Source organism: Cnephaeus nilssonii, assembly GCF_951640355.1.
Source record: "Cnephaeus nilssonii genome assembly, chromosome: 20".
Taxonomy (NCBI): Eukaryota; Metazoa; Chordata; class Mammalia; order Chiroptera; family Vespertilionidae; genus Cnephaeus; species Cnephaeus nilssonii.
The window spans coordinates 20,651,417-20,674,966 of NC_137091.1; the positions used below are offsets into that span (position 1 = coordinate 20,651,417).

At 40.8% G+C, this 23,550-nt stretch overlaps 1 protein-coding gene and 1 pseudogene across 2 annotated transcripts in view; both read right to left on the bottom strand.

Annotated features, from left to right (window-relative positions):
* The window catches only part of GLG1 (golgi glycoprotein 1), a 120,516-nt gene that overhangs the window by 70,586 nt on the left and 26,380 nt on the right, over positions 1–23,550 (bottom strand). The gene's annotated exons all lie outside the window — the stretch shown is intronic.
* Positions 409–993, bottom strand: LOC307092408 (polyadenylate-binding protein 4-like; annotated as a pseudogene). Its single transcript has one exon. The product of its transcript is annotated as a polyadenylate-binding protein 4-like (transcript).

A 23,550-nucleotide genomic window follows, 5' to 3' on the forward strand; every position in this document is an offset into this window, starting at 1 on the left:
ATGTAGAGATTCTCTGCCTGGTATCAACTAATTCTCTCTTATTTCAGCTCTTCAAATTTCTTTTTTTTTTTTAATATATTTTATTGATTTTTTACAGAGAGGAAGAGAGAGGGATAGAGAGTTAGAAACATCGATGAGAGAGAAACATCGATCAGCTGCCTCCTGCACACCCCCTACTGGGGATGTGCCCGCAACCAAGGTACATGCCCTTGACCGGAATCGAACCCGGGACCCCTCAGTCCGCAGGCCGACGCTCTATCCACTGAGCCAAACCAGTTTCGGCTCACATTTTTGTTTTAACTTAGCCTATTGCTCCACTTTCTTCTGTGCATGGCCTACAAAAATGCCTTTCCCACTGGTTTTCTTTCCATTTGTCTCTTTCATGGCCTTATTGGCATCCTTGTGTTTTTAGTAACTCACAAAGCAAAAGCCTTTGGATTTCCCACTGGGATCTGTCATCACCTTGACACTTAAGACTCTGACCAAGCTGGCTAAACAGCTCTTTCAGATTCTCATCATCCACCTCTTTCCCGAAGTTTTTGATCTACACACTGGTGAACTTGGCTTTGGCTCCACACTCTTCCTGCTCTTTTGAGTCTTGAATCTGCCCACAAACACTTTGAGGTCGTTGAGGAGCATGCCATTCATCTTCTCCACGGCCTTGTCCGTAGCCTCTTTGGTCCTGAAGTGAATAAAGGCATAACCCCCAGCCATTCTCATCACATACCACGTTGAAGAACAGTATGTTTCCAAAAGCAGAAAAAGTCACAAAGTGCTTTGTTATCTATAGATTTGTCCAGGTTCTTGATGAAGATGTTTTCCACATCAGACTTTCTCAAAGGACTCCCTAATCACATCAAAGTTCATGGTATTCAAGGCCTGCTCAGCGTCAGCCAGCTGCTGGAAGTTGACATAGGTAAAGCCCAGGAGCTGCAGGGGATCCTGTCTCAGCTGACTGGGACAGCCAGCACAGGCTCTGCAGGACTGAACTTTTCATATCACATGGCCTCGGTGACATGGGAATGCAGGAAATGTGAAGAGACACTTGCTTATCATACTGACTTGGGAGGCCACATTGGCATTTAGAAGTCAATGTCTAAACTAAAATGTACTGCTTTTAAAAACAGTAAATCAGGCATACATACTGGTATTGACTTATACTTAATAAAAACTGCCTCAATATTATTGGGCCAAACAGTTGTAAGCAGGCATTTAACTTGTAAAGAACTGGCATCAAGGCCCTGCTGTGCATCATCCAGGTGGTGGACGCCAACTACCCCAAGACTGTGGACTCCCCAGGTGTTTCCCATCCTCTGGACACTGGTCTGTCCATTCACTGATGACAACACCAGAAGGAAATTCCTTATTTATGCGGGGGACGACTGTCAGGGTCCTGGAGGCCTGCTGGATTACACTGATAGAGATTATTCCCAATTTCCTGGGTGGAGAGTGCATGGTATGTACTTAGATTGTGAAAGCAACACGTTTATTATGGAAAGCACAAAAAATACAATAAAGAAACCAGGTCATCCATCACCCCACCCGGCCACAACACTGTGAAGCATCTGGTGGATCGCTTTCCAGAATTTATGTTTTTCCTTTAGTAGATGTTTTATGTGCCTACTTTCTACACAAATAAATTTTTTAGTACATAAAACAACAAAAAACAAACACAAAAAAGCTGGCTGTAGCGTTCATCTCATCAGTCCCCACCACCTGAGCCCGCCAGGAGGACTTCTTATAAGGGGCCACACAGGACAAAAGGGCTCTTCTCGGCACCAGGGCTCACAGGTGGCAGGGTGAAGATGAGAGAAGCGCCCTAGCTGGTTTGGCTCAGTGGGTAGAGCATCAGCCTGTGGACTGAAGGGTCCCAAGTTCGATCCCGGTCAAGGGCACATGTCTGGGTTGTGGGCTTGATCCCCAGCAGGGGGCGTGTAGGAGGCAGCCGATCAAGGATTCTCTCTCACCATCGATGTTTCTACCTGTCTCTCCCTCTCTGAAATCAATAAAAATTAAAAAATTAAAAATAAAAAAGGTGAGAGAAGCTGGCACAGACTCAGAGACAGAGGAGCACGCAGAGGAGTTCAGGGATAGCTTGTTCCAGACTGTAAGACGGTAGACAAAAGGTTCTCAAAAACAGTATGACTCTCCCTGGGAGTTTGTAATTTTCAGCTGTCCTGGTCTAAACCTCCAAATTTCCAAAAAATAAAAATTATTAAATGGGGACTCCCCTTCATATTAAATAATTCTTCAAAAAGCAACCAAACAGTACCCACACAGCCTCAGGACATGCGTTTCTCTATAAATACTGGCCACAGGCTTCTGGTGGTTTAAGATCACAGCAGCCAGGGGAAGAGAGAAATAGTCAGTATTTGTCAGTGCCGACTCTGTGAGCCCAGGGGGGGAGCACACGAGGAGGGTGCGGGGCTGCCACGCAGAGGGGCTCCCACAGCCAGAGAGGAGGTGTGTGGATGACGGGCAGCTCACCACATGACTGCTGGACCAACAGGACTGACAGACGCCCAAATGAGGCAGCAGTGGTGGCAGGCGAGGGAAGGCTGGAAGTTTTCAGAAGTGACTTCCCTGTGGGTTCTCTAAGGAGGATTCGCTTTTCCTTTTTTTTTTTTCTTTTCAGATTTTAAAGCATTTTTAGGTTTTAAAAAAAACTCAATCTTTTTTTCTTGTTTTCTTCAGTCTGTTGGGCCCCAAAGCGGAGAGAGGCGGCCGGGCAAGCTACCGCTCCATTTACACCCGTCCTCTCCAGGAGGCTGCTGGTGGAAGGGTGCCTTGAAACCTGGGACCAACTTTGTCTCTTTAAACAGCCCCTGCACCAAAGACAATCTTTAAAGAATTTCTAAAAATTAGATATAAGCTGGTTATAACATATATAAAGGTAACTCTCTGCTTCATAAATCAATCAGTTTCATGTGAAATCTCAGTCTGCTTCCTTTTTCTTTAAGCACCTATTTAGGAAAGTTAGAAGATAGGTATCCTGGGCAGTGGTGGTGACGCACATGGCAGTGACTATGGATGAGTATCAGTCAACTTCATATAAGGAGCACAAAGGACCTGCATTTTCCTTAGGTCTACTGGGAGGGAGGAAATGTTGAAAAGGGAAAGGAACTGAAAAAGTGAAGAAAAAGGAAAACAGAACAAAACAGCAAAAGGTGATTATGTCCCTAAAATAACAAATGAAAGTCTAATTCAACAAAGATTCTGTATAAAACTTAAATTTTCTCTATTCAACTAAAATTTGCGGCTAAATAAGTGAATAAAAAGAAATTTTACTCTTTCGTACAGGGAAAACACTTATTGGTTGCATTCTGAAAGGTACATACTTTCTTTTCTTGCAATAATCATTCAAAAGCTTCTTTCTGAGATTGTGTAAGAGACTCCATGAAATTCTGAATATGTGTTTTCATAATGTGGCTAAATGTTAAAGCTAGTAGGAAAAAGAGTTGTAAGACTCAACTGATAGGATAACGTGATATCCTAAAATCTTAATATATCTTGGTCAATATTTTGGCTTGAAAGGTTAAGCATATGAGGAGCAGTGGCTCTGCTTTACACCAGGCAATGTCTCCAAAGGGTGTGGGTTTCCTAATGTAACAGCAGTCATACCATATGGTGCTGCTTTCATTGGCATGAGCAGGACAGAAGCTGCCAAAAATCAAATGTGCTATTTTGGGCCATGAAACGTGATAAATCCCAAATTTAAAACATACAAATTTTCTAAATTAAAAAGGTCTTTTTTTAATTTTAAAGTTTCCAAAAGATTGTACTTTTATAACTCATGGCTCAACTGGGTAATAGTTCTGTCTTTGAGATAAGACAAAGATTTTTAAAAAGTCAAGAGATGGAGAATAAGCTTGGCAGCAATTCTCTGAAAAAAAAATTTAATATATTTTTATTGACTAGAGGCCCGGTGCACGAAATTTGTGCTCCAGGGGGTGGGGGTGGGTTTGGTCCCTCAGCCCAGCCTGCGCCCTCTCCAATCTGGGACCCCTCGGGGGATGTCTGACTGTCAGTTTAGCCAGCAGTCGGGACATCCCTCTCATAATATGGGACTGCTGGCTCCCAACTGCTCGACTGCCTGCCAGCCTGATCACCCCCTAACCACACCCCTGCCAGCCTGATCGACGCCTAACTGCTCCCCTGCTGGCCCGGTAACCCCAAACTGCTCTCCCCTGCTGGCCCAGTTGCCCCAAACTGCCCTCCCCTGCAGGCCCGGTCACCCCCAACTGCCCTCCCCTGCAGGCCTGGTCACCCCCAACTGCCTTCCCCTGCCAACCTGGTTGCCCCTAACTGCCCTCCCCTGCAGGCCTGGTCGCCCCCAACTGCCCTCCCCTGCTGGCCTGATCACCCCTAACTGCCTTCCCCTGCTGGCCTGTCACCCCTAACTGCCCTCCCCTGCCAGCCATCTTTGACCACATGGGGGCGGCCATCTTGTGCAAGGGCATGAGGGTCAATTTGCATATTACCTCTTTATTATATAGGATTTTAGTGAGAGGAAAGGAGAAGGAGGGAGAGAGAGAAACATGGATGTGAAAGACAAACACCAATTGGCTGCCTCTGCACACCCCCTACTGGGGGTGGAGCTCACAACGCGGGCATGTGCTCTGATCAGGAATCGAACTGGCAACCTCTTGATACACGTGCAGGAGGCAATCGATCGATGTTTCACTCTCACATTAATGTTTCTCTCTTTTCCTCTCCCTTTCTCCATTTTCCTGCCCACCCAATACCTTGTACAACAATAAACATAAATTATGTAGAATAAGATTAATTGTAAACTCAAATAACATTAAAATATGGAGGGCTTTGGCCTGGCCAAAACAAATATGTAAAAACATTCAGACAAGCTCCTGTGGTTCTCAAAGTGCATCAATATCAGCATCTGCAAATTCTTGGACCCCACACTTAACCTATTGATAATCTTGTGTTCTCACAAGGCTTCCAAGTGATCTGATGGATGCTCAAGTTCAAGAACCATTGAAGTAAGAGTACTTGGGCCTTTGGTACGAGAAAGACAAAGTATGCTAAATATAGACCATTATTGGAAGAGAAGGGACATGTTCCTGCCTTGGCCAGGTTACTACTTGTAGGCAGTGGTGTAAGCCATGTAAAGTCCTGCAGTAATAACCTTCAAAGCAGCTCACCTTGATGGCCAACACTGGTGCATTCACTCGCTAGCTATGTGCCCCAGAAGGCAAGAGACCTAAGTCACCAGCGGAAGGATTGATTTTACCAAGAACCAATCTGTAGGAAGGTGCACCTCAAATAAATTTGAACCTTATTTCTTTAATCTCCCGTTGGCCTGGAACAATGATATCATTAATCTATCATTTGGAGTATGTTATTTATTTATTGACTTATTAAGAGACATTTTCCTATATGCTATTGATTTGTAAATTATCATCCTATATAATCCTATATAATAAAAGCCGAATATGCTAAGTGTCCAGTCATCCAGTTGGCCGTTCATCCAATTAAAGCTTAATATGCTGATGATATCCTAAGGCCGTTCAACTGCTTGCTATGACGTGCACTGACCAGCAGGGGGGAAGACGCTCCAACCTGTAGGTTAGCTTGCTGCTGGGGTCTGACCGATTGGGACTGAGCAAAATGGGCCGGACACACCATGGAACCCTCCCACAGTCCCTCCCCAGATGGCCAACCTCCCACGTCCTTCCCTAGCTCCAATCATGCACCGGTGGGGTCCCTCGACCTGGCCTGCACCCTCTCGCAATCTGGGACCCCTCGGGGGATGTCAGAGAGCCGGTTTGGCCCGACGGAAGAACGACCAGTTAGTATGACACACACTAACCACCAGGGGGCAAGCACTCAAAGTAGGAGCTGCCCCCTGGTGGTCAGTGCACTCCCACAGGGGGAGCGCCACTCAACCAGAAGCCGGGCTCATGGCTGGCAAGTGCAGCAGCCATGGTGGGAGCCTCTCCTGCCTCCGCGGCAGCGCTAAGGAAGTCCGACTGACGGACATCCCCCGAGGGTTCCCGGACTGCGAGAGGACGCAGGCCAGCTGAGGGTCCCCCCTCTCCCAGTGCATGAATTTCGTACACCAGGCCTCTAGTAAATTATAAATCCCACAGTGAACCTGTGTTAAATAAATTACTGGCAAAGACAATTTCATTTTCTGAGCATAATTTGCCCCAAACAAAGCATTCTTTGTTTTTTGTTTGTGTTTATATTTTTATTGGTTTTAGAGAGGGAGAGGGAGAGATAGAAACACCAATAAAGAGAGAGAATCATTGATTGGCTGCCTCCTGCACACCCCCTATGGAGGATTGAACCCAAAACCCAGACATGTGCCCTTGACTGGAATCTAACCCAGGACCCTTCAGTCCACAGGCCGACGCTCTATCCACTGAGCCAAACCAACTAGGGCCAAAACACTCTTTGTGACATCAACTCTCAGATTCTCGTACACTAACTCAGTGTTAAACAATTTGTGGACAAAAAGCGGGAGCTTCAATAAATCATAAATTCCTAATTGGGCAGGTCATGTTATGTAGTCATGCTCCAGACGGATAACTTCTTCAGCAAAAGGTTTTTAAGCAAGCCCTGATAGATATCCAAATAAAGATGAGATGCTAATATAAAAAGAAAAAACTTCTGTTTATTTTATTAAATTTTTGTGGTAAAATGGAAAAAAATCAATAAAAACTTTTAAAAAATCAGTTGTAGCTTGCTTGAAAATACCAACTAGATGGACTACTCTCACAAAATGATCAAATGACCACTGTGGTGGTTTTTTAAATGTTCACAAATTGGCATTTTTCTTTCTTTGAAAACTGGATCAGGTCACCAAACTCCCCAAATCATAATCTTGTCTTTTTTTAGTGGCTTTGTTCTAGATTAACAAAACATAAAATAGACCAATTATTCCTCCTGTGAAAGGATCCACTATAAAAAAAAAAAAAAACCAAAAAGCTTAAACGTAACACAACTTTTATTTAAACTATCAACTCCATCAGTACATTTAAAATGTGATTTCAGATAGAGGGTGTGGCTCAGTGGTTGAGCGTGGACCTATGTACCAAGAGGTAACGATTCAATAGAGTACATGCCCGGGTTGCGGGTTCCAACCCCCGTAGGAGGCATTCAGGAGGCAGCTGATCAATTATTCTCTCATCATTGATGTTTCTAACTCTCTCTCCTTCTCCCTTCCTCTTTCTGAAATCAATAAAAAAAAATTTTTTTAAGTGATTCCATTCTCCAAAGAATGATTTCCAACTATTTTTGTGTTTCTGTGTGAAATAACCAGGCATAAAACACCAAGACAACTAACTGTTAATAACTGTGTGCTAATCAGTTTTTGTAATATAGTGCAGCAGTGACAACATTTTCACAGGCTGCAGAGGATGGCAGAAAAGAAGTCTCCTGCAAGCTCTTCCTTCAATGGCAAGAACCAGGGTCATTTCCAGGAGTTCTCTCACTTATTTCTGCTAACTAAGGAACTTGGTTTTGAATATATAAACCCATTCTTGAATTTTGCTTTGGAACATCAGATGTTCCAAAACATATGGATTGGCAACAGATTAACTTTATGTTTCCCTTGAGCTAATTACTAAACTGTGCTCCCATTCCTGAATACAAGTTGGCCAATGGCTCAGCAACAATTAGTCAAGGATTTAAAAGATTTATGTGGAAAAAAGTCACTAATGGACAGTGTTGATCAGGAGTTAGAGTGTCCGCCCACACATTGAAGGGTCGAGGGTTCTATTCCTGGTCAAGGGCATGTACCTGGGTTACAGGTTTGATCCCTGGCCCTGGTCGGGGCAGAGGCAACCAATCGATGTGTCTCTCTCTCATCGATATTTCTATGTGTCTCTTCCCCCTTTCTCCCTCCCTTCTACTTTCTAAAAAGCAATGGAAAAATATCCTTGGGTGATGATTAACAACAACAAAATAGCCACTAATTCATACAGGGACAATTATAAACTAGTGATAATTCACCTACTTAATTTTATATTATGATAAGAGTTAATTCTCCTAGCCCTAACCGGTTTGGCTCAGTGGATAGAGTGTCGGCCTACAGACTAAAAGGTCCCAGGTTCGATTCCGGTCAAGGGCATGTACCTTGGTTGCGGGCATATCCCCAACAGAAGGTGTGCAGGAGGCAGCTGATAGATATTTCTCTCTCATCGATGTTTCTAACTCTCTATCCCTCTTTCTTCCTCTCTGTAAAAAGTCAATAAAATATATATTTTTTAAAAAGTTAATTCTCCTAAATCACAAAAAATCCCTTTTGCTTTTGCTATGAGAAAGCAAAAGCAATCCAATAGGAGAAAAGCAAGATGGTGGAAACAAGCAACAATAAGAGCCTATTGATTATTTTATCATTTTATAAACCTTGATTTTGAATACTAGAAGTTCTTTTACTAGAAAGTTTAAAGTTTTTTACTAGGAGAAAAGGACTTCTCTCCACAAAATTTTTGGTCTTTTTGAACTTTTTATAGTAAAAAATCTTGACTATAACTTCATAGGTTATACCACAGAAATCCAATCCTGTCTCTCTTGATCTATGAGTAGGAGATACTGTGGTATAGCTTTTCCAACTATTTAACACTAGAGGCCCAATGCACAAAATTCATGCAAGAGTAGGCCTTCCTTCCCCCCGGGCTGCTGGCACCCGGGACCCAGGCTTCCCTTGCAGCCCCGGCTTCAAATGGAAGGATGTCTGATCTTATTAGCATATTACGCTTTTATTATTATAGGTAAGAAATAAAGAATGGTAGGACAGTGGCAAAAGGGGTGGGGGGCATATCTTACTTTGTTGAGGAAATAAAATATGAGTTTCCTAAATACCATTTACTTTTCTCTGCTTTTACAGAATGCTAATAACATTTCTGACTAGGAAAGGTTTAAAATCATTATTTTTTTATTAAAAAATTTTTATGTTGATATTATTGCAGAATTCCCCCCAACCAATGCCCACCTACACCTTCCCCCTCCTCCCCCGTTTCCTTGGTCTTTACCAAATTATTGTCCACAGATTCCATTTGTTAGTCCTCATCAATAACCTTGAGAACTTTATAATAATGAAGTTTTGTTTTGCCGATTAAACCTAAGGTTGAGAACTGTTTAAACCAGCAAAACTTGACTATTATAAAGTGGAATCTATAGTGCAGGCTATGAAACATGGGCACTGACCTCTAAGATGAGAAAGAGGGGGAGAGAGGGAGGGAGGGAGATCTCCTTTTGTTTTTGGTAGAAGGAACACATCAAGTTCAGTTACCTGTGTTGTGAACATTTCCCTCAGCTCTCGCCTGGCTCACAGTAGTTTCAGTGAAATTTGTGATGCCAGCTCTTTAGAATGTGAAATGAGCAAATTGACAGGTATGTCTTTACTCTAATGAAAGAAGTGGTGAACTTTTGTCTCTCCCCAGAGACAAAGTCTACTCTTAGTCCTATTCTTGGTTAAGTGCTTCAGGTGGGACTTCATTCCTCAGACAGGGGAACAGCAAATGACTCCAATCATACACATATAACATTCCTAAATGGTTCAGGGACTCTGACAATAGCAAACAAAACATTTACAAATAATGCTGGCACAATGGCTGCGTGGGGGTAAGAGCTACTTTGGCCACCTTGCCATCACATGGAGGCTCTGAAAGAAGTCAGCCAGAAGCAGATGTTAAGGAGAAATCATTCCAACTAAGAGGCTGAGCCCCCAATATCCAGCTAAGCCCAAAGCCATATGAAATAAATTCTCTTTTAGCTTAAGCTAGTTCGGATAGGACTTCAATAGAATCATATCTCCTAAATATAGCGAGGAACAATATACCTGTGCTTAAATCTCACTCTGATAAAACAAAGGTGAAAGAAACATTAGAATAATTTTACTCTTTAATCTAGCCCATGTTTAAGGTTCCAATAACACAGTAACTAGGTCTTTTTTCTTTTAAAGAAATCCAAGGTATTATGCACACTATATGCTAAATTCAATGAAGTCACCCAAATTTAAGGAGATATGGGAAAAGGGAACATATTTTTAAAACATCAAAGCTAATTTTATACTCTGGCAAACGGGCCTGTTTAATTCCAAAGCACATTCAACAGCAACTTCTAATATTCTCCACAAGTAACATGACACACTTTCATTTTCTATATTACCTAATCTCAATGGGATTTGTCAGCCTCCTAAATCCCATCTTTTAATAAGGCCTAGAAGAGTTACTAATTTTTCACTTCTTTATTTCACTTCGTTTTTTTAATGAGTAGATGGCAAACTGAGTTTATATCTCAGAATTAAATAAATTCTATTATCAGATCCCTGGCTGCAGCTACAGTATGCTGAAACCCCAAAGGGGATTTCAATGATGGTCTCACAACAGAACATGTCAAACAGGAGTTTTGTGGAACTATCCTATATAATAAAAGCCTAATATGCAAATCAACCAAACTGCGGAACAACTGGTTGGCGGGGGTCAGGGCCGGCGAGTGGGTGGTGCCAGGCCAGCCAAGGCGGGTGCCAGTGGGCAGAGGGAGGGGAAAGCGATAGGGAGGTGGTAGCGACTGGCAGCAGCAGCGGAGGGGCATTTGGGGGCACTGTCCTTCCCCCCCATCATCCCACTGGTCACCTCCCGTAGAGGAAAGCCACCGGAGGTGGCAGGACGATGGGCGCAGGGCCCGCCGCTCACCTGCTGGCACCGTCCCCGGCCCACTGGTCACCTCCCACAAAAGGAGGCCAGACTGTGGCTTAGACCCACTCTCTAAGCTATCAGTCGGACACCCCCCAAGGGTTCCCGGACTGCAAGAGGGAGCAGGCTGGGCTGAGGGACACCCTCCACCCCCGGAGTGCACAAATTTTCGTGTACTGGGCCTCTAGTTAAAAATAAAACACCTGCCTCTCTGGAAGACCCAGAAGCTGTTGGTGCCTTTAAGCAGTCCTGGAAAGAAGGCATCCTGTTTGTCATCTCAGAGACAGGTCTGAAACAAAACCAACCAAAAGAGTTTTGTGGCTGTTGATCCGTAGTAGTTGCTGCTACAATTACTACGAGGATACAAGAGTCAAGAGACAAGAGAAAAAGCAGCAAAAAAGAAAAAAAAGGGGGGGATTAAACAAAAAGACAAGTGTAGAAAGAGAATTTGCTCATGTTTTCATAACAAAGTGGCTAGATTGCTGATGTAAAAAGGTGGTAAATGGCCCTAGCCAGTTTGACTCAGTGGATAGAGCGTCAGCCTGGGAACTGAAAGGTCCCAGGTTCGATTCCAGTCAAGGGCACATGTCTGGGTTGTGGGCTCAATCCCCAGTGGGGGACTTGCAGGAGGCAGCCAATCATGATTCTCTCTCATCATGGATGTTTCTATCTTGCTCTCCCTCTTCCTTCCTCTCTGAAATCAATAAAAATATATTTTTTAAAAACGTGGTAAATGTTCACAGACTGGTAAATATTAACATGCTCAATTTTGCAATTCAAAGCATTGTGAACTATTTAATGCTTGGAATAACTCCAGTTTGACTTTATAATGACTATCTCAGATGATAATGATCCTAGACATAATTCACTGCACAAAATGTAAACATTAGTGCTGCTTTTAATGCATACTAAAAGGCAAACACAATTGTCAAATCACATAAGGGGCAAAAATTTCATTCTTTATGGCACATCTACATTTATTAATATATTTCTTCTTTTGCCTTATCCACTACAAGATTAAATATAAGTGGGAACAAAAGTACCACTTATTAGGCATTCATTCACCAACACACCAATTTGATTCACCTCTGCCGTGTCGCTGACACACTGCTCTAAAACATTTGTTTGCTGTTCAAGAAAAGACATACTAGTATCTAATTTGAAACGGCTAACCTCAAGACCCAAGAATCACAGCAACAGACTACCATAAATTATCAAAATATTTGATCTTCCTATAATACTTAAATACCTTCATTCCTAGTTTGTGTAGCCCAGAGAAACATAGTAAACCACATCCTTAAAGAAGACTGGCAAGCAAAGCCACTTATTAACTATTAAGAAAAACGATAATTTCCTTAGCTACAGCAGTGTGTAAATGTAATAAAAATAACTGGGTAAGAAATATTTGTTTTAGTGGAAGGAAAAAAAAATAGTTAGGAAACAAAATAGTTAGAGGATATCTTTTTATATCTCACCTGTAGATTTAAACTGGAGAATGTGAAATTACAATTGCTTTGCCACACACACATAAGGTAGCTTAGAAAAACAGCTCATTGTAAAAGAATTGAACCATAAAATAAATAAATTACTGGATTCCGCTACCTTAAGGCTGATGTAGAAGTTTTAACTTCCACTAGGCATGCCACAACTCATGAGTATGGAGTGGGTGATCTGTCATCCACGCACCACAGCAGCTGTCAGTAAGTATTTTGGTAACCACTTTTTTTTCATACTAAGCCTGATTTTTCCATACTGGTAAGCACTCAACCTTACTACAGCCACAATCAGATCTGGCCAACTCAAAAGCCCCAATGATAACAAAAATATTTTGTTCCATCCTTTTATTAACTTAAGAAAAGCAAATTTTTGTCTGATGTGTGTGTTTAAATTGAAATGAACAGTACCTATTGACTTTATTGACTCAGGTTCTACCTCCTAAAATGTGACTCTTCACCTATTTAATTTTTATAGTTCTACATATCATCTTCTATTTGCAAAGTGCTTAATCAATAGTATCCTAAATCTTGTATGCATGTGAAAAGAGAAGCCAAAAAAAATTTAAAAAAGTAGTAATCCATTTCTGGTAATGGTGGGTTAGATTATTGGAATAACCCTCAAACTATAAACAACTGAAAATGTTGAAAAATAAAAAGCCTCTTAAAAGCAACAAAGAGCTAACAATACTGTAGGCATTACCAAGCCAAAGCTGAAGGAAAGGGGTGCCCAGAGAATAGGAGAGCTCAAAGGTCACTTTTCCTTTGAAGGCCCTTGATAAACCCATAACAGACCCTCCTTTAAAAAACACACAAATATTTTTATTGATTTTTTTAGAGAGAGAGAAAGGGACAGGGAAAGAGATAGAAACACTGATGAGAGATTGGCAGCCTCCTGCACACCCCACATTGGGATCGAGCCCGCAACCCAGGCATGTGCCTTGAACGGGAATCATACCATGACCTCCTGGTCCATTGATCGACACTCAACCACTGAGTAATACCAGCCAGGATTTTCAAATTACTATTAATAAAAACCAACTGGAATAAATTCAAAGAATATTTTCATTTCTACATCACCTATTTCCTTCTAGTCACCTCTGTATACACACTTAACTTCAGTATTTATCCATTTGTTTAATAAATTTTGGTTCAAAAGCATCATATAAGATGTACAAACACTGTCACATATTTTCCTAGCAAAAGGAGATGTAGGTACTTATCACAAAATATTACATGACAAAACCGTTCTTGCTGAATGACTAATCAGATGAGAATAATGTTTCATTTTTATCGAGAGGTAATTTTTTCACCTATTGAATTTTGAGTTTCAGAAAATTCATCTAGGATACCGTCATCAGAAAACTCAGTCTAAAATGTTTCTTCTATGCTATTAGAGTATAGACCAGTGCTGCCCCAAAGAAATGTAAGATGAGCAACTATGTAATTTTACATTTCCTAGTAGCTACATTAAAAAGGTAAAAAGAAACAGGTGCAATTAACTTAAATATATTTTATTTAACCCAAAATGTACAATGTTATTTCAACAATGTAATCAAAATAAAAAATTGAGCTATTTTAAATTTCTTTTCTTGTTCCAAGTCTTTGAAACCCACATATACTTTATATTTACAGCACATAACAAGTGTACTTTTTAAGTGCTCCATAACCACAGGTGGATGATAGCTACCATACTGGAAAGCATTAAGACTAAGGTGCTGCTATTTGTCTCTTTACATTTATCTTCTAACCCATATCATCATGAAATATTTTCTTCTGTCAGTGTTCTTCTCTCTGCCATTATGGGCAGAAAATGAAAAATTTTGAATTTTCAACTATGTTCAATGAAAGCTTAAACTATAAAGATGGTCTCTTAGAATTACAAAAGGATTCAATGCATCCATATGGTAACTGTAAGACTAAAAAAGTAAGTTTTCTCTTTGTTGTTTGAGAAATTTCTAAAAAAGAATGATAGTCATGACATATTAATCTTCACAAATATTGTTCAAGAAACTCTAAAATTGAATCCAATGGTACAAAAGTTAAAAAATGAGACAAACTTGAAAAAAATCTTCAGGGAACAGGAAAATATAAAAAGTGATCTAGCAGATTAGAACTAGAAGAGCATAACAACTTTGAAAAAGAAAACTGGAAGATTCATACTTCCTTATTTCAAGACTTACTATTCAACAACACTAAGAGTGTGATATTGATGAAAGCATATAGATATATAGATAGATAGATAGATAGATAAATATAGATATAGATAGATAGATATAGATAAAAGGAATGAATCTTGAAAGGGTTAAAGAGAATAAAACGGGGCAGAGGAAACTTACTGTGTTTAGCAGATATCTTGCAGAAAGCTTGCAGCCTTGAGCACAGCATAGCTTAGATAACCAGAGGACCCTTATGCCAACAGAAACTGCCAGCAATTCTATCCTATCTAATAAAGAGGGAATATGCAAATTGACCATCACGCCATGACAAAGATGGAAGCATCCAGTCCCCTCAGCCGCGCCGGAGTCCCACAGTCCTTTCAGCCCAGCCCGGGGGGCGGGGAGGGAGGGGGCAGGCACATGGTGCAGCAGGACCCTCCCTCATCCCCCTACAGGTAACCAGGGCCGGCTGAGGCCTATGCTGCCTGCAGTGGCCACAGCAGAGGTGTGATGGGGTGTTGCCTTCTTCCCCTGAGGGCTCCCAGACTGTGAGAGGGGGCAGGCCGGGCTGAGGGACCCTTTCCCCCTCCAGTGCATGAATTTTCATGCACCAGGCCTTTAGTAGCTGATAAAAGCCTTTCCACCACTTCAGTCGATGCTGATTCCTTTTTCAGTCTCAGCCCATCTGCACCCAGACACCTGAAATAAAAATTTCTTTGGTACATTACAGCCTCATGTCATAGGTGCACAACCCTGGCCCACTCCAAACCTTTCAAATCTATGCATGTGTTAAAATTCATATACTACACACCAAGCAAAAAAAAAAAGCAAATTTTATTGCATGTAAATTGTACCTTAGTTCTAAAAAGGAAAAAATTATGATCTATGGTTAATTTGGTTAAAAAAGAAAGAAGAGCCAAAACCGGTTTGGCTCAGTGGATAGAGCGTCGGCCTGCGGACTCAAGGGTCCCAGGTTCGATTCCGGTCAAGGGCATGTACCTTGGTTGCGGGCACATCCCCAGTAGGGGGTGTGCAAGAGGCAGCTGATCGATGTTTCTCTCTCATCGATGTTTCTGACTCTCTATTCCCTCTCTCTTCCTCTCTGTAAAAATCAATAAAATATATTTTAAATTAAAAAAAAGAAAAAAGAAAGAAGAGTTAAGCAGCTGAGCATAACTGAATAGAAAATTAGTAAACTGAAAGATAAATAGAAATTACCCAGAATGTAGCATTTGGAAGAGGTTAATAGAAATGGAGCCTTCCAACGCAGTAACCAACGAAAAGCAGGAGCCACGGCTCTGTACTACCCCATGGCCACAGCCCTCAACAAGGGCCACAAAGTAACCAAGAACATGAGCAAGCTGAGCACTGTCGTGAATGCCTCACCAAGCACAGCAAGTTTGCGTAGGACATAATCTGAGAGGTATGCAGCTTTGCTTCATACAAGCACAGTGCTTTGGAGCTGCTCAAGGTCTCAAAGGACAAACAGGCCAAATTCATCAAGAAATGAAAGGGGACACACACATCCATGCCAAGAGGAAGCAAGAGGAGCTGAGTAATGCCCTGGCTGCCAAGAGGAAAGCAGTTGCCCAGAACTGAGTCCCCACCCTTCCCACTCTGTACATAATAAAACCTTTACAGAAAAAATATAGACATGGAAAAACAGCAAAAAAAATCTAACTTAATTGAAGTTCTAGAAGAAGAAGAGATAGAGTGGAGGCAGAGGTGGATAATGGCTGAGAATTTTCTTGAAAGGATAAAAGATAACAAGTCAAGGCTATTCAATAAAGCCCAAGCCAGACAAATAAAAGTAAGTTCATACCTAGACATATTGTAGTGAATGAGGGAACACAAAGACAGAAGATTTAAATGCAATAAGGATTTGCTAAGTACTCAACAGCATCAGTATAAATCAAAAGACAGTGGAAAGAAGAAAATGAGCTTGAAGAAAAAAATATTCCAACCTAAAATTTTATACTGTGATAAGATTTTTAAGGCTACAAATTCCCCCACTTCGTATGCACACCCCTCTGAATATGACATTGTCATTCTTCCATTCAACAGATGATGCCTCATTTCTCCACACGTTGGAATTTGAGGTTGGACAGCTGAAGTGCTTTGCAAATAGGATAGCAGAGTGTTTGTGCCCTGGGGCTTGGCATTTCTATACTGCTTTTTGAACCCAGTAACCATGTAAAGAAGTTTAAGCTGAATTATCACAGATTTGTTGCCCAGTTTCCTCCCTCACTCTAGTGAACCACCAGTAATATAAGTGAGGCCATCTGGGACTGCCCAGCCCCCTTTGACTTGACAAGTGGCTATAGATATATGAATGAGCCCAGCTGACACCACGCAGACCAGAGACAAGTAATTTCATTGAGCCTTGCCCAAATTGCTGACCCACAGATTCATGGGCACACAGTGTTTTTGTGTCACTAAGTGTGGGATGGTTTGTTACCCAGAAATAGGTAAGTGACACCTAGATCCAACAAAAGTATGTTTAAAAAATAGAATATAATAAAGACATTTCCAGACAAACAAAACCTGACAGCTAGCCACCAGGAGACCCTCACTAAAAGAAATTCTAGAGACTGTATTATAGACAGAAGGGGAATCCCACATGGAAGATCAAAGATGCAAGAAGGTATGAGGAGAAAAGAGCAAAGTATGTGGATAAATAAAAATAAAAATAAAAACATTGCTTTTGCAATATAATAATAATAGTACCTTAAATAAGTAAAAATATTCAATGCCAGCAACCACTCCCAGATATTCTGATTTAATTTACCTGAGACACCTAGGTATTGATGTTTTTAAAAAAATCACCCTACCTTGTCCAGCTGGCATGGCTCAGTGGTTGAGCATCGACCTATGAACCAGGAGGTCAGGGTTTGATTCCTGGCCAGGGCACATACCCGGGTTGTGGGCTCGATCCCCAATGCAGGGTGTGCCGGAAGCAGCCGATCCATGATTCTCTCTCATCACCGATATTTCTATCTCTCTCTCTCCATCTCCTTTCCTCTATGAAATCAACAAAAAATATATCCTATCTAATAAAGACGGAATATGCAAATTGACCATAACTCCGTGACAAAAGATGGAAGCGCCCACAGCCAATAAGGAGGGACTATGCAAATTGACTCGACAAGGCGAGAGGCAGAAGGTGGCTCTGGGCCGGAGTGAAGGCAGTACTGGCAGCCAGGGTAAGGAAGGCCTATTCTTGCATGAATCTTCATGCATTGGGCCTCTAGTATATATATAAATCACCCTACTTTGATACAACTAGGTTTAAACCACTGATTTAAATAAAAAACTTATGCCTGTATGTATGTATGTATATATATATATATATATATATATATATATATATATATATAAATAAAATTGGCATTAATCCCCATCTTCATTCCCCTTTTATTTGCTTGCCTTTTTTGAAGTTACTGACTTATGATTCTCCATTGAAATAAGCCTTAAAGAAAATTATTGTCGCTATAATGCAAAGTGGCTCACCTTGGGAGATACTAAGGTCTAAAAAACAATTATTATGTAATTTCTACTTATTTCCTGTCAACAGGATATAATTATAAATTCACAGGGAGTCCCCAGTTGCAAGCATCCAAGAAAATCTCAACTAAGGCTAAAGCTAAACAGTTTTTATGGTTAAATATTCTTCTATAGTATATTTAGCAAAACAGCAACTAATATAAAAGACTTTTGAACCAGTGATTCCACTTCTAGGACTATATCCTAAGAAACCAGAAACACCAATCAGAAAGAATATATGCACCCCTGTGTTCAAAGCAGCACAATTTACAATAGCTAAGATTTGGAAACAGACCAAGTGCCATCAGTAGATGAGTGGATTAAAAACCTGTGGTTTGCCCTAACTGGTTTGGCTCAGTGGATAGAGTGTCGGCCTGCGGACTGAAGGGTCCCAGGTTCGATTCCAGTCAAAGGCATGCACCTTGGTTGCAGGCACATCCCCGGTAGGGGGTGTGCAGGAGGCAGCTGATCGATGTTTCTCTCTCATCCATGTTTCTAACTCTCTATCCCTCTCCCTTCTTCTCTGTAAAAAATCAATAAAATATATATTTTTTAAAAACTGTGGTACATTTACACCATGGGATACTACACGGTGGTAAAAAAGAAGGAACTCTTGCCCTAGCTGGTCTGGCTCAGTGGCTAGAGGGTTGGCCTACAGACTGAAGGATCTCGGGTTCGATTCTGGTCAAGGGCACATACCCAGGTTGCAGGCTTGATCCCCAGTGTAGGGTGTGAAGCAGGCAGCCAATCAATGATTCCCTCTCATCATTGATATTACTATCTCTCCCCCTCCCTTTCTCTCTGAAATCAATAAAAATATATTTTTTTAAATAACACAATAAAAAACAAACACAAAAGACCCTGAAAATCAACAACTCTTCTTAGATCTATCAGAGAACTAAAGTCACAGGCAAACCCCTGTCCCAACATTGGAGAGACAGGCAAATACAGAGAATCCCAGCTTACTGAAAGTTGAGGCCCAGGGGCAAAAGCCCGCTGTTGGAGCAGTACCCGTAGAACCACTTAAATTGTAACTGACAACTGCTCCAGACTCAGTGTAGACAAGCTTGAGAGTTAAAAACTCCAGGGGGAATGAACAATCTGAAAAGAAAATTACATGAACAATTTCATCCATACTAGCATCAAAATGAAACAAATACTTAGGAATAATCTTAACCCAGGCCCTAACCGGTTTGGCTCAGTGGATAGAGCGTCGGCCTGTGGACTCAAGGGTCCCGGGTTCGATTCCGGTCAACGGCATATACCTTGGTTGTGGGCACATACCCAGTAGGGGGTGTGCAGGAGGCAGCTGATAGATGTTTCTCTCTCATCGATGTTTCTAACTCTCTATCCTTCTCCCTTCCTCTCTGTAAAAAAATCAATAAAATATAAAAACAAACAAACACTTAACCCAGGAGGAGAAAGATTTGCTCATAAAAACCATAATACGTTGTTAAAATAAAGACACAAATAAATGAAAAGACATCCCATATTCAAGAATGTTTAATACTGTCAATACAATCCCCTAAGACACCTACAGATTGAATGCAATATCTATCGAAGTCCCAAAGTCACTTTTTTGTAGAAACAGAAATAGCCATCCTGAAATTCAGATAGAATCTCAAGGGATTCTGAATAGACAAAACAATCTTAAACAATGTTTGAGGTCTCATATTTATTGATTTCAAAACTTATTACAAAGCTACAATAATGGTACTGGCATAAACACAAACATACAAGCAAATGATATACAATAAAAAGCCCAGAAATAAATGTTGGCATATGCAGGGTGGGGCAAAAGTAAGTTTACAGTTACGAGCACCCAAACAGGGGGAATTTATTAGAACTATAAACCTACTTTTGCCCCACCCTGTATATGGTCAAGTGATTTCTCACAAGGGTGCCAAGACCATTAAATGAAGAAAGAACAGTCTTTTCAACAAATAGTGCTGGAAAAATTGAATATACGCATGTAAAGGAATAAAGTTGGATCCTTAACTACAGCATGTACAAAATTAACTAAAAAATGGACCAATGGCCTAAAAGCCATTGGGGAAAACTTCATGACACTGAATTTTGGCAATAGTGTCTCGGATGTGACACCAAAAATACAGACAACGAAGGAAAAAAATAGGTAAAATGAACAAGATCAAAATTAAAAATTATGCGTCCTAGGACACAATCATCAGAGTGAAAAGCAACCCATGGAATGGGAGAAAATATCTACAAATCACTTATCTGATAAGAGGTTAATATCCAGAATATATTAAGAATGCCTACAATCCAACAATAACATCAAATACCACCTGATTAAAAAATGGGCAAAGGACTTAAATAGATATTTCTCCAAAGAAGGTTTACAAATGAGTAGTAATAAGCACATGAAAATTGATGCTCAACATCACTAGTCATTAGGGAAATGTAAATCAAAACCACAAGGAGATACCACTTACATCCATTTAAACAAAAAACACACAGAAAATAATAAGTGTTGGAGAAGATATGAAGAAATTGAGATTGTGTACTGTTGGTGGGAAGGTAAAATTGTGCAGCCGCTGTGGAAAACAGTATGGCGGGTCCTCAAAATTTTAAAATAGATCTACCATATGATCCAGCAATTCCACTTCTGAGTTTACCCAAAAGAATTAAAAGCAGGGTCTTAGATATTTGTACATCTATGTTCACAGGAGCAATATTCACAATAACCCAAAGGTACAAACAACCCAAATGTCCATATATGAATGAATAAACAAAAGGGGAGTATATCCTATCTGTAATGGTATATATTATTCAGCCTTTTAAAGGGATTAAATTCTGCTACATGCTACCACATGGATGAACCTTGAAGACATTACACTAAGTGACTATGCCAGACACAAAAGGACATACTGTATATAGTATGATTCCACTTATCTGAGGTAGTTGAGTAGTCAAAGTTAGAGGTATAAATTAGAATGGTGGTTGCTAGGAGCTGGGGAGAGGGGAATGGGGAGCTATTTTTATGTACGTAGAATTTCAGTTTGGGATCATGCGAATTTCTGGAGATGGTTGGTGGTGATGGTTTCACAACAATGTGAATGTACTCAATTCATTCCAAACTGTACACAAAGCATGTCAAACTCGCCGCATGCGGCCCACAATGAGTATTTTTGCAGCCTGGCCAATATAATGGTATGTAAGAAACATTTTAATAAAAATTTCATAACTTAATTTTTACAATGTCCTGTTATACATCATTAATAACGAACTACAACGTTCGCTAATGACTGATTACTATAATCGTGTTGCGTTCATTTCCCTTACATGCCTTACGTGCAGGCGCACCATTTCTCTCCACTAATACTAGCAGTGAATATTTTAGCAGCTGATTGCCTTCAGCATGTCTCTATTGCAGTGTTTCTCAACCTTTCTAATGCCGCGACCCTTTAATACAGTTCCTCATGTTGTGGTGACCCCCAACCATAAAATTATTTTCGTTGCTACTTCATAACTGTAATTTTGCTACTGTTATGAATCGTAATGTAAATATCTGTGTTTTCCGATGGTCTTAGGCGACCTTGCTAGCGGTTCTCAACCTGTGGGCCGCCTAAGACCATCGGAAAACATAGATATTTACATTACGATTCATAACAGTAGCAAAATTACAGTTATGAAGCAGCAACAAAAATAATTTTATTGTTGGGGGTCACCACAACATGAGGAACTGTATTAAAGGGTCGTGGCACTAGAAAGGTTGAGAACCACTGCTCTATGGAAATAAACCTACGTTTCTATGATAATTGAAGCTTTTGGGGTTTTTTGAGGTCCACAAAAAATTAAACCTTGTTTATTTGGACCGTGTTAGCCTTTGAGTTTGACATACTTGCTGTACACCTAAAAATGGTTAAAATAGACCTGGTTTGCATTGCTCTGTGGTTAGAGCATTGATTGGCCTGTGCACCAAAGGGTCAAGGGTTCGATTCCCTGTTAAGGGCACGCCGTACCTCCACTGTGGGTTCACTCCTGTCCCCGCAGCCACATGAGGGAGACAGCCTATTGATGTGTCTCTCTCACACGAATGTTTCTCTCTTTCTCTTTTTTTCTGCTTCCCCTCCCATACCCACTGGCCACTCGGTTTCTCCCTCCCACTCTCTCTAAAAACCAATGGAAAAAATATCCTCGGGTGAAAAATTTTTTTAAAAAGTTAAAATAGCAAATTCTATGTTATGCATATTTTACCACAATAAAAAAAATAAGAAAAATGGATGGCATAAGTCAACCAAAGGACTTGTATGATGCATGTAATCACAACCAATGGACACAAGGCACTGGGGAGGTGGGATGAGGGCATGCGACAGGGGTTAGAGGAGGCTGGGGGAAGGTCAATGGGGAAAAAAAGGGAGCTATATGTACTACTATATGTAATACTTTAAACAATAAAAAAAAAGCCCCCCCCCCAAAAAAAAAAAGGAGAAAAAAATTAAAAAATGGATGGCATAAGTTTTGTGTTGTTTTTTAACTTGTATGCTGCTGGTAATCTATACATATAAAAGGCTAATATGCAAAGTGTCCCACCGGAGTTTGACTGGGAGACCAGAAGTTCAATCGCTCACTATGACGTGTGCTGACCACCAGGGGGCGGTGCGGAACGAAGGAAGGCCCAGACTGGCCCTGATCACTGGCCAGGCCTAGGGACCCTACCCATGCATGAATGTCCTGCGCTGGGCCTCTAGAAAATAATAAAACAAAACAAAGAGTGGGGTAGATGCCACATTTGAAAACAAGCTTTACAAAACCAGATTCTCCTTGTTTGCGCTGGTAGCAGAGAAATTTAAAGTAATTAAATTTCTAATTAGTCAGTAGAAAGCTACTTTGTTTTTTTCATCAAGGATTTATTGAGCACATAAGAGGTGCTTGGTTAGGAACTAGAAATCTAATGTGTTGCTCTAAGCATGCTTATATACTCAGAGCCCAAGAGACAAGGTGTTCCTACACAAACACTATTAGATGACACAATGAATAAAGTTTAGGTATTACACAATTTTTTAAATTTATTTTTTATAAGATTATGCTAAGGTTTTTTTTTTTAATATATTTTATTCAGAAAGGAGGGGAGAGGGATAGAAAGTTAGAAACATCGATGAGAGAGAAACATCGATCAGCTGCCTCCTGCACACTCCCTATTGGGGATGTGCCCGCAACCAAGGTACATGCCCTTGACTGGAATTGAACCTGGGACCCTTCAGTCCTCAAGCTGACACTCTAGCCACTAAGCCAAACCTGTTAGGGCTAGGTATTACACAATTTATTGAAAAACTTCTAGCTGGATCCAAAATGTTCACTCTTTGTGATCTTGACATCCTGCATTATTAAAGCTAAATTCTTCTTTACAGTAGCTACTTATGGTGCTTTTCCTAACCATTTTGGATCTACTCCAGATTGGCATTTAAACAAACCATTTCTGGTCTACTTTCCTTGAGGCCTCCCAGGCTCAGTAAACATTATTTGGGGGGCACAAGGTCCTAAGGGTTTGGCTCTACCTCAAAAATAACCAACATGGTGACAATTTAGGCTAAACATCTATATTTACTTTTGCTGAAATTTAACTTCAGAAAAGGTTCTGAGGGAGGAAAAAAGAAAAGCAGCGCATCTTTACTCTGTGAATCATAAGTGAAACCTGAGATAACAAGCAACTCTCTTGGGAACGGAACAGAT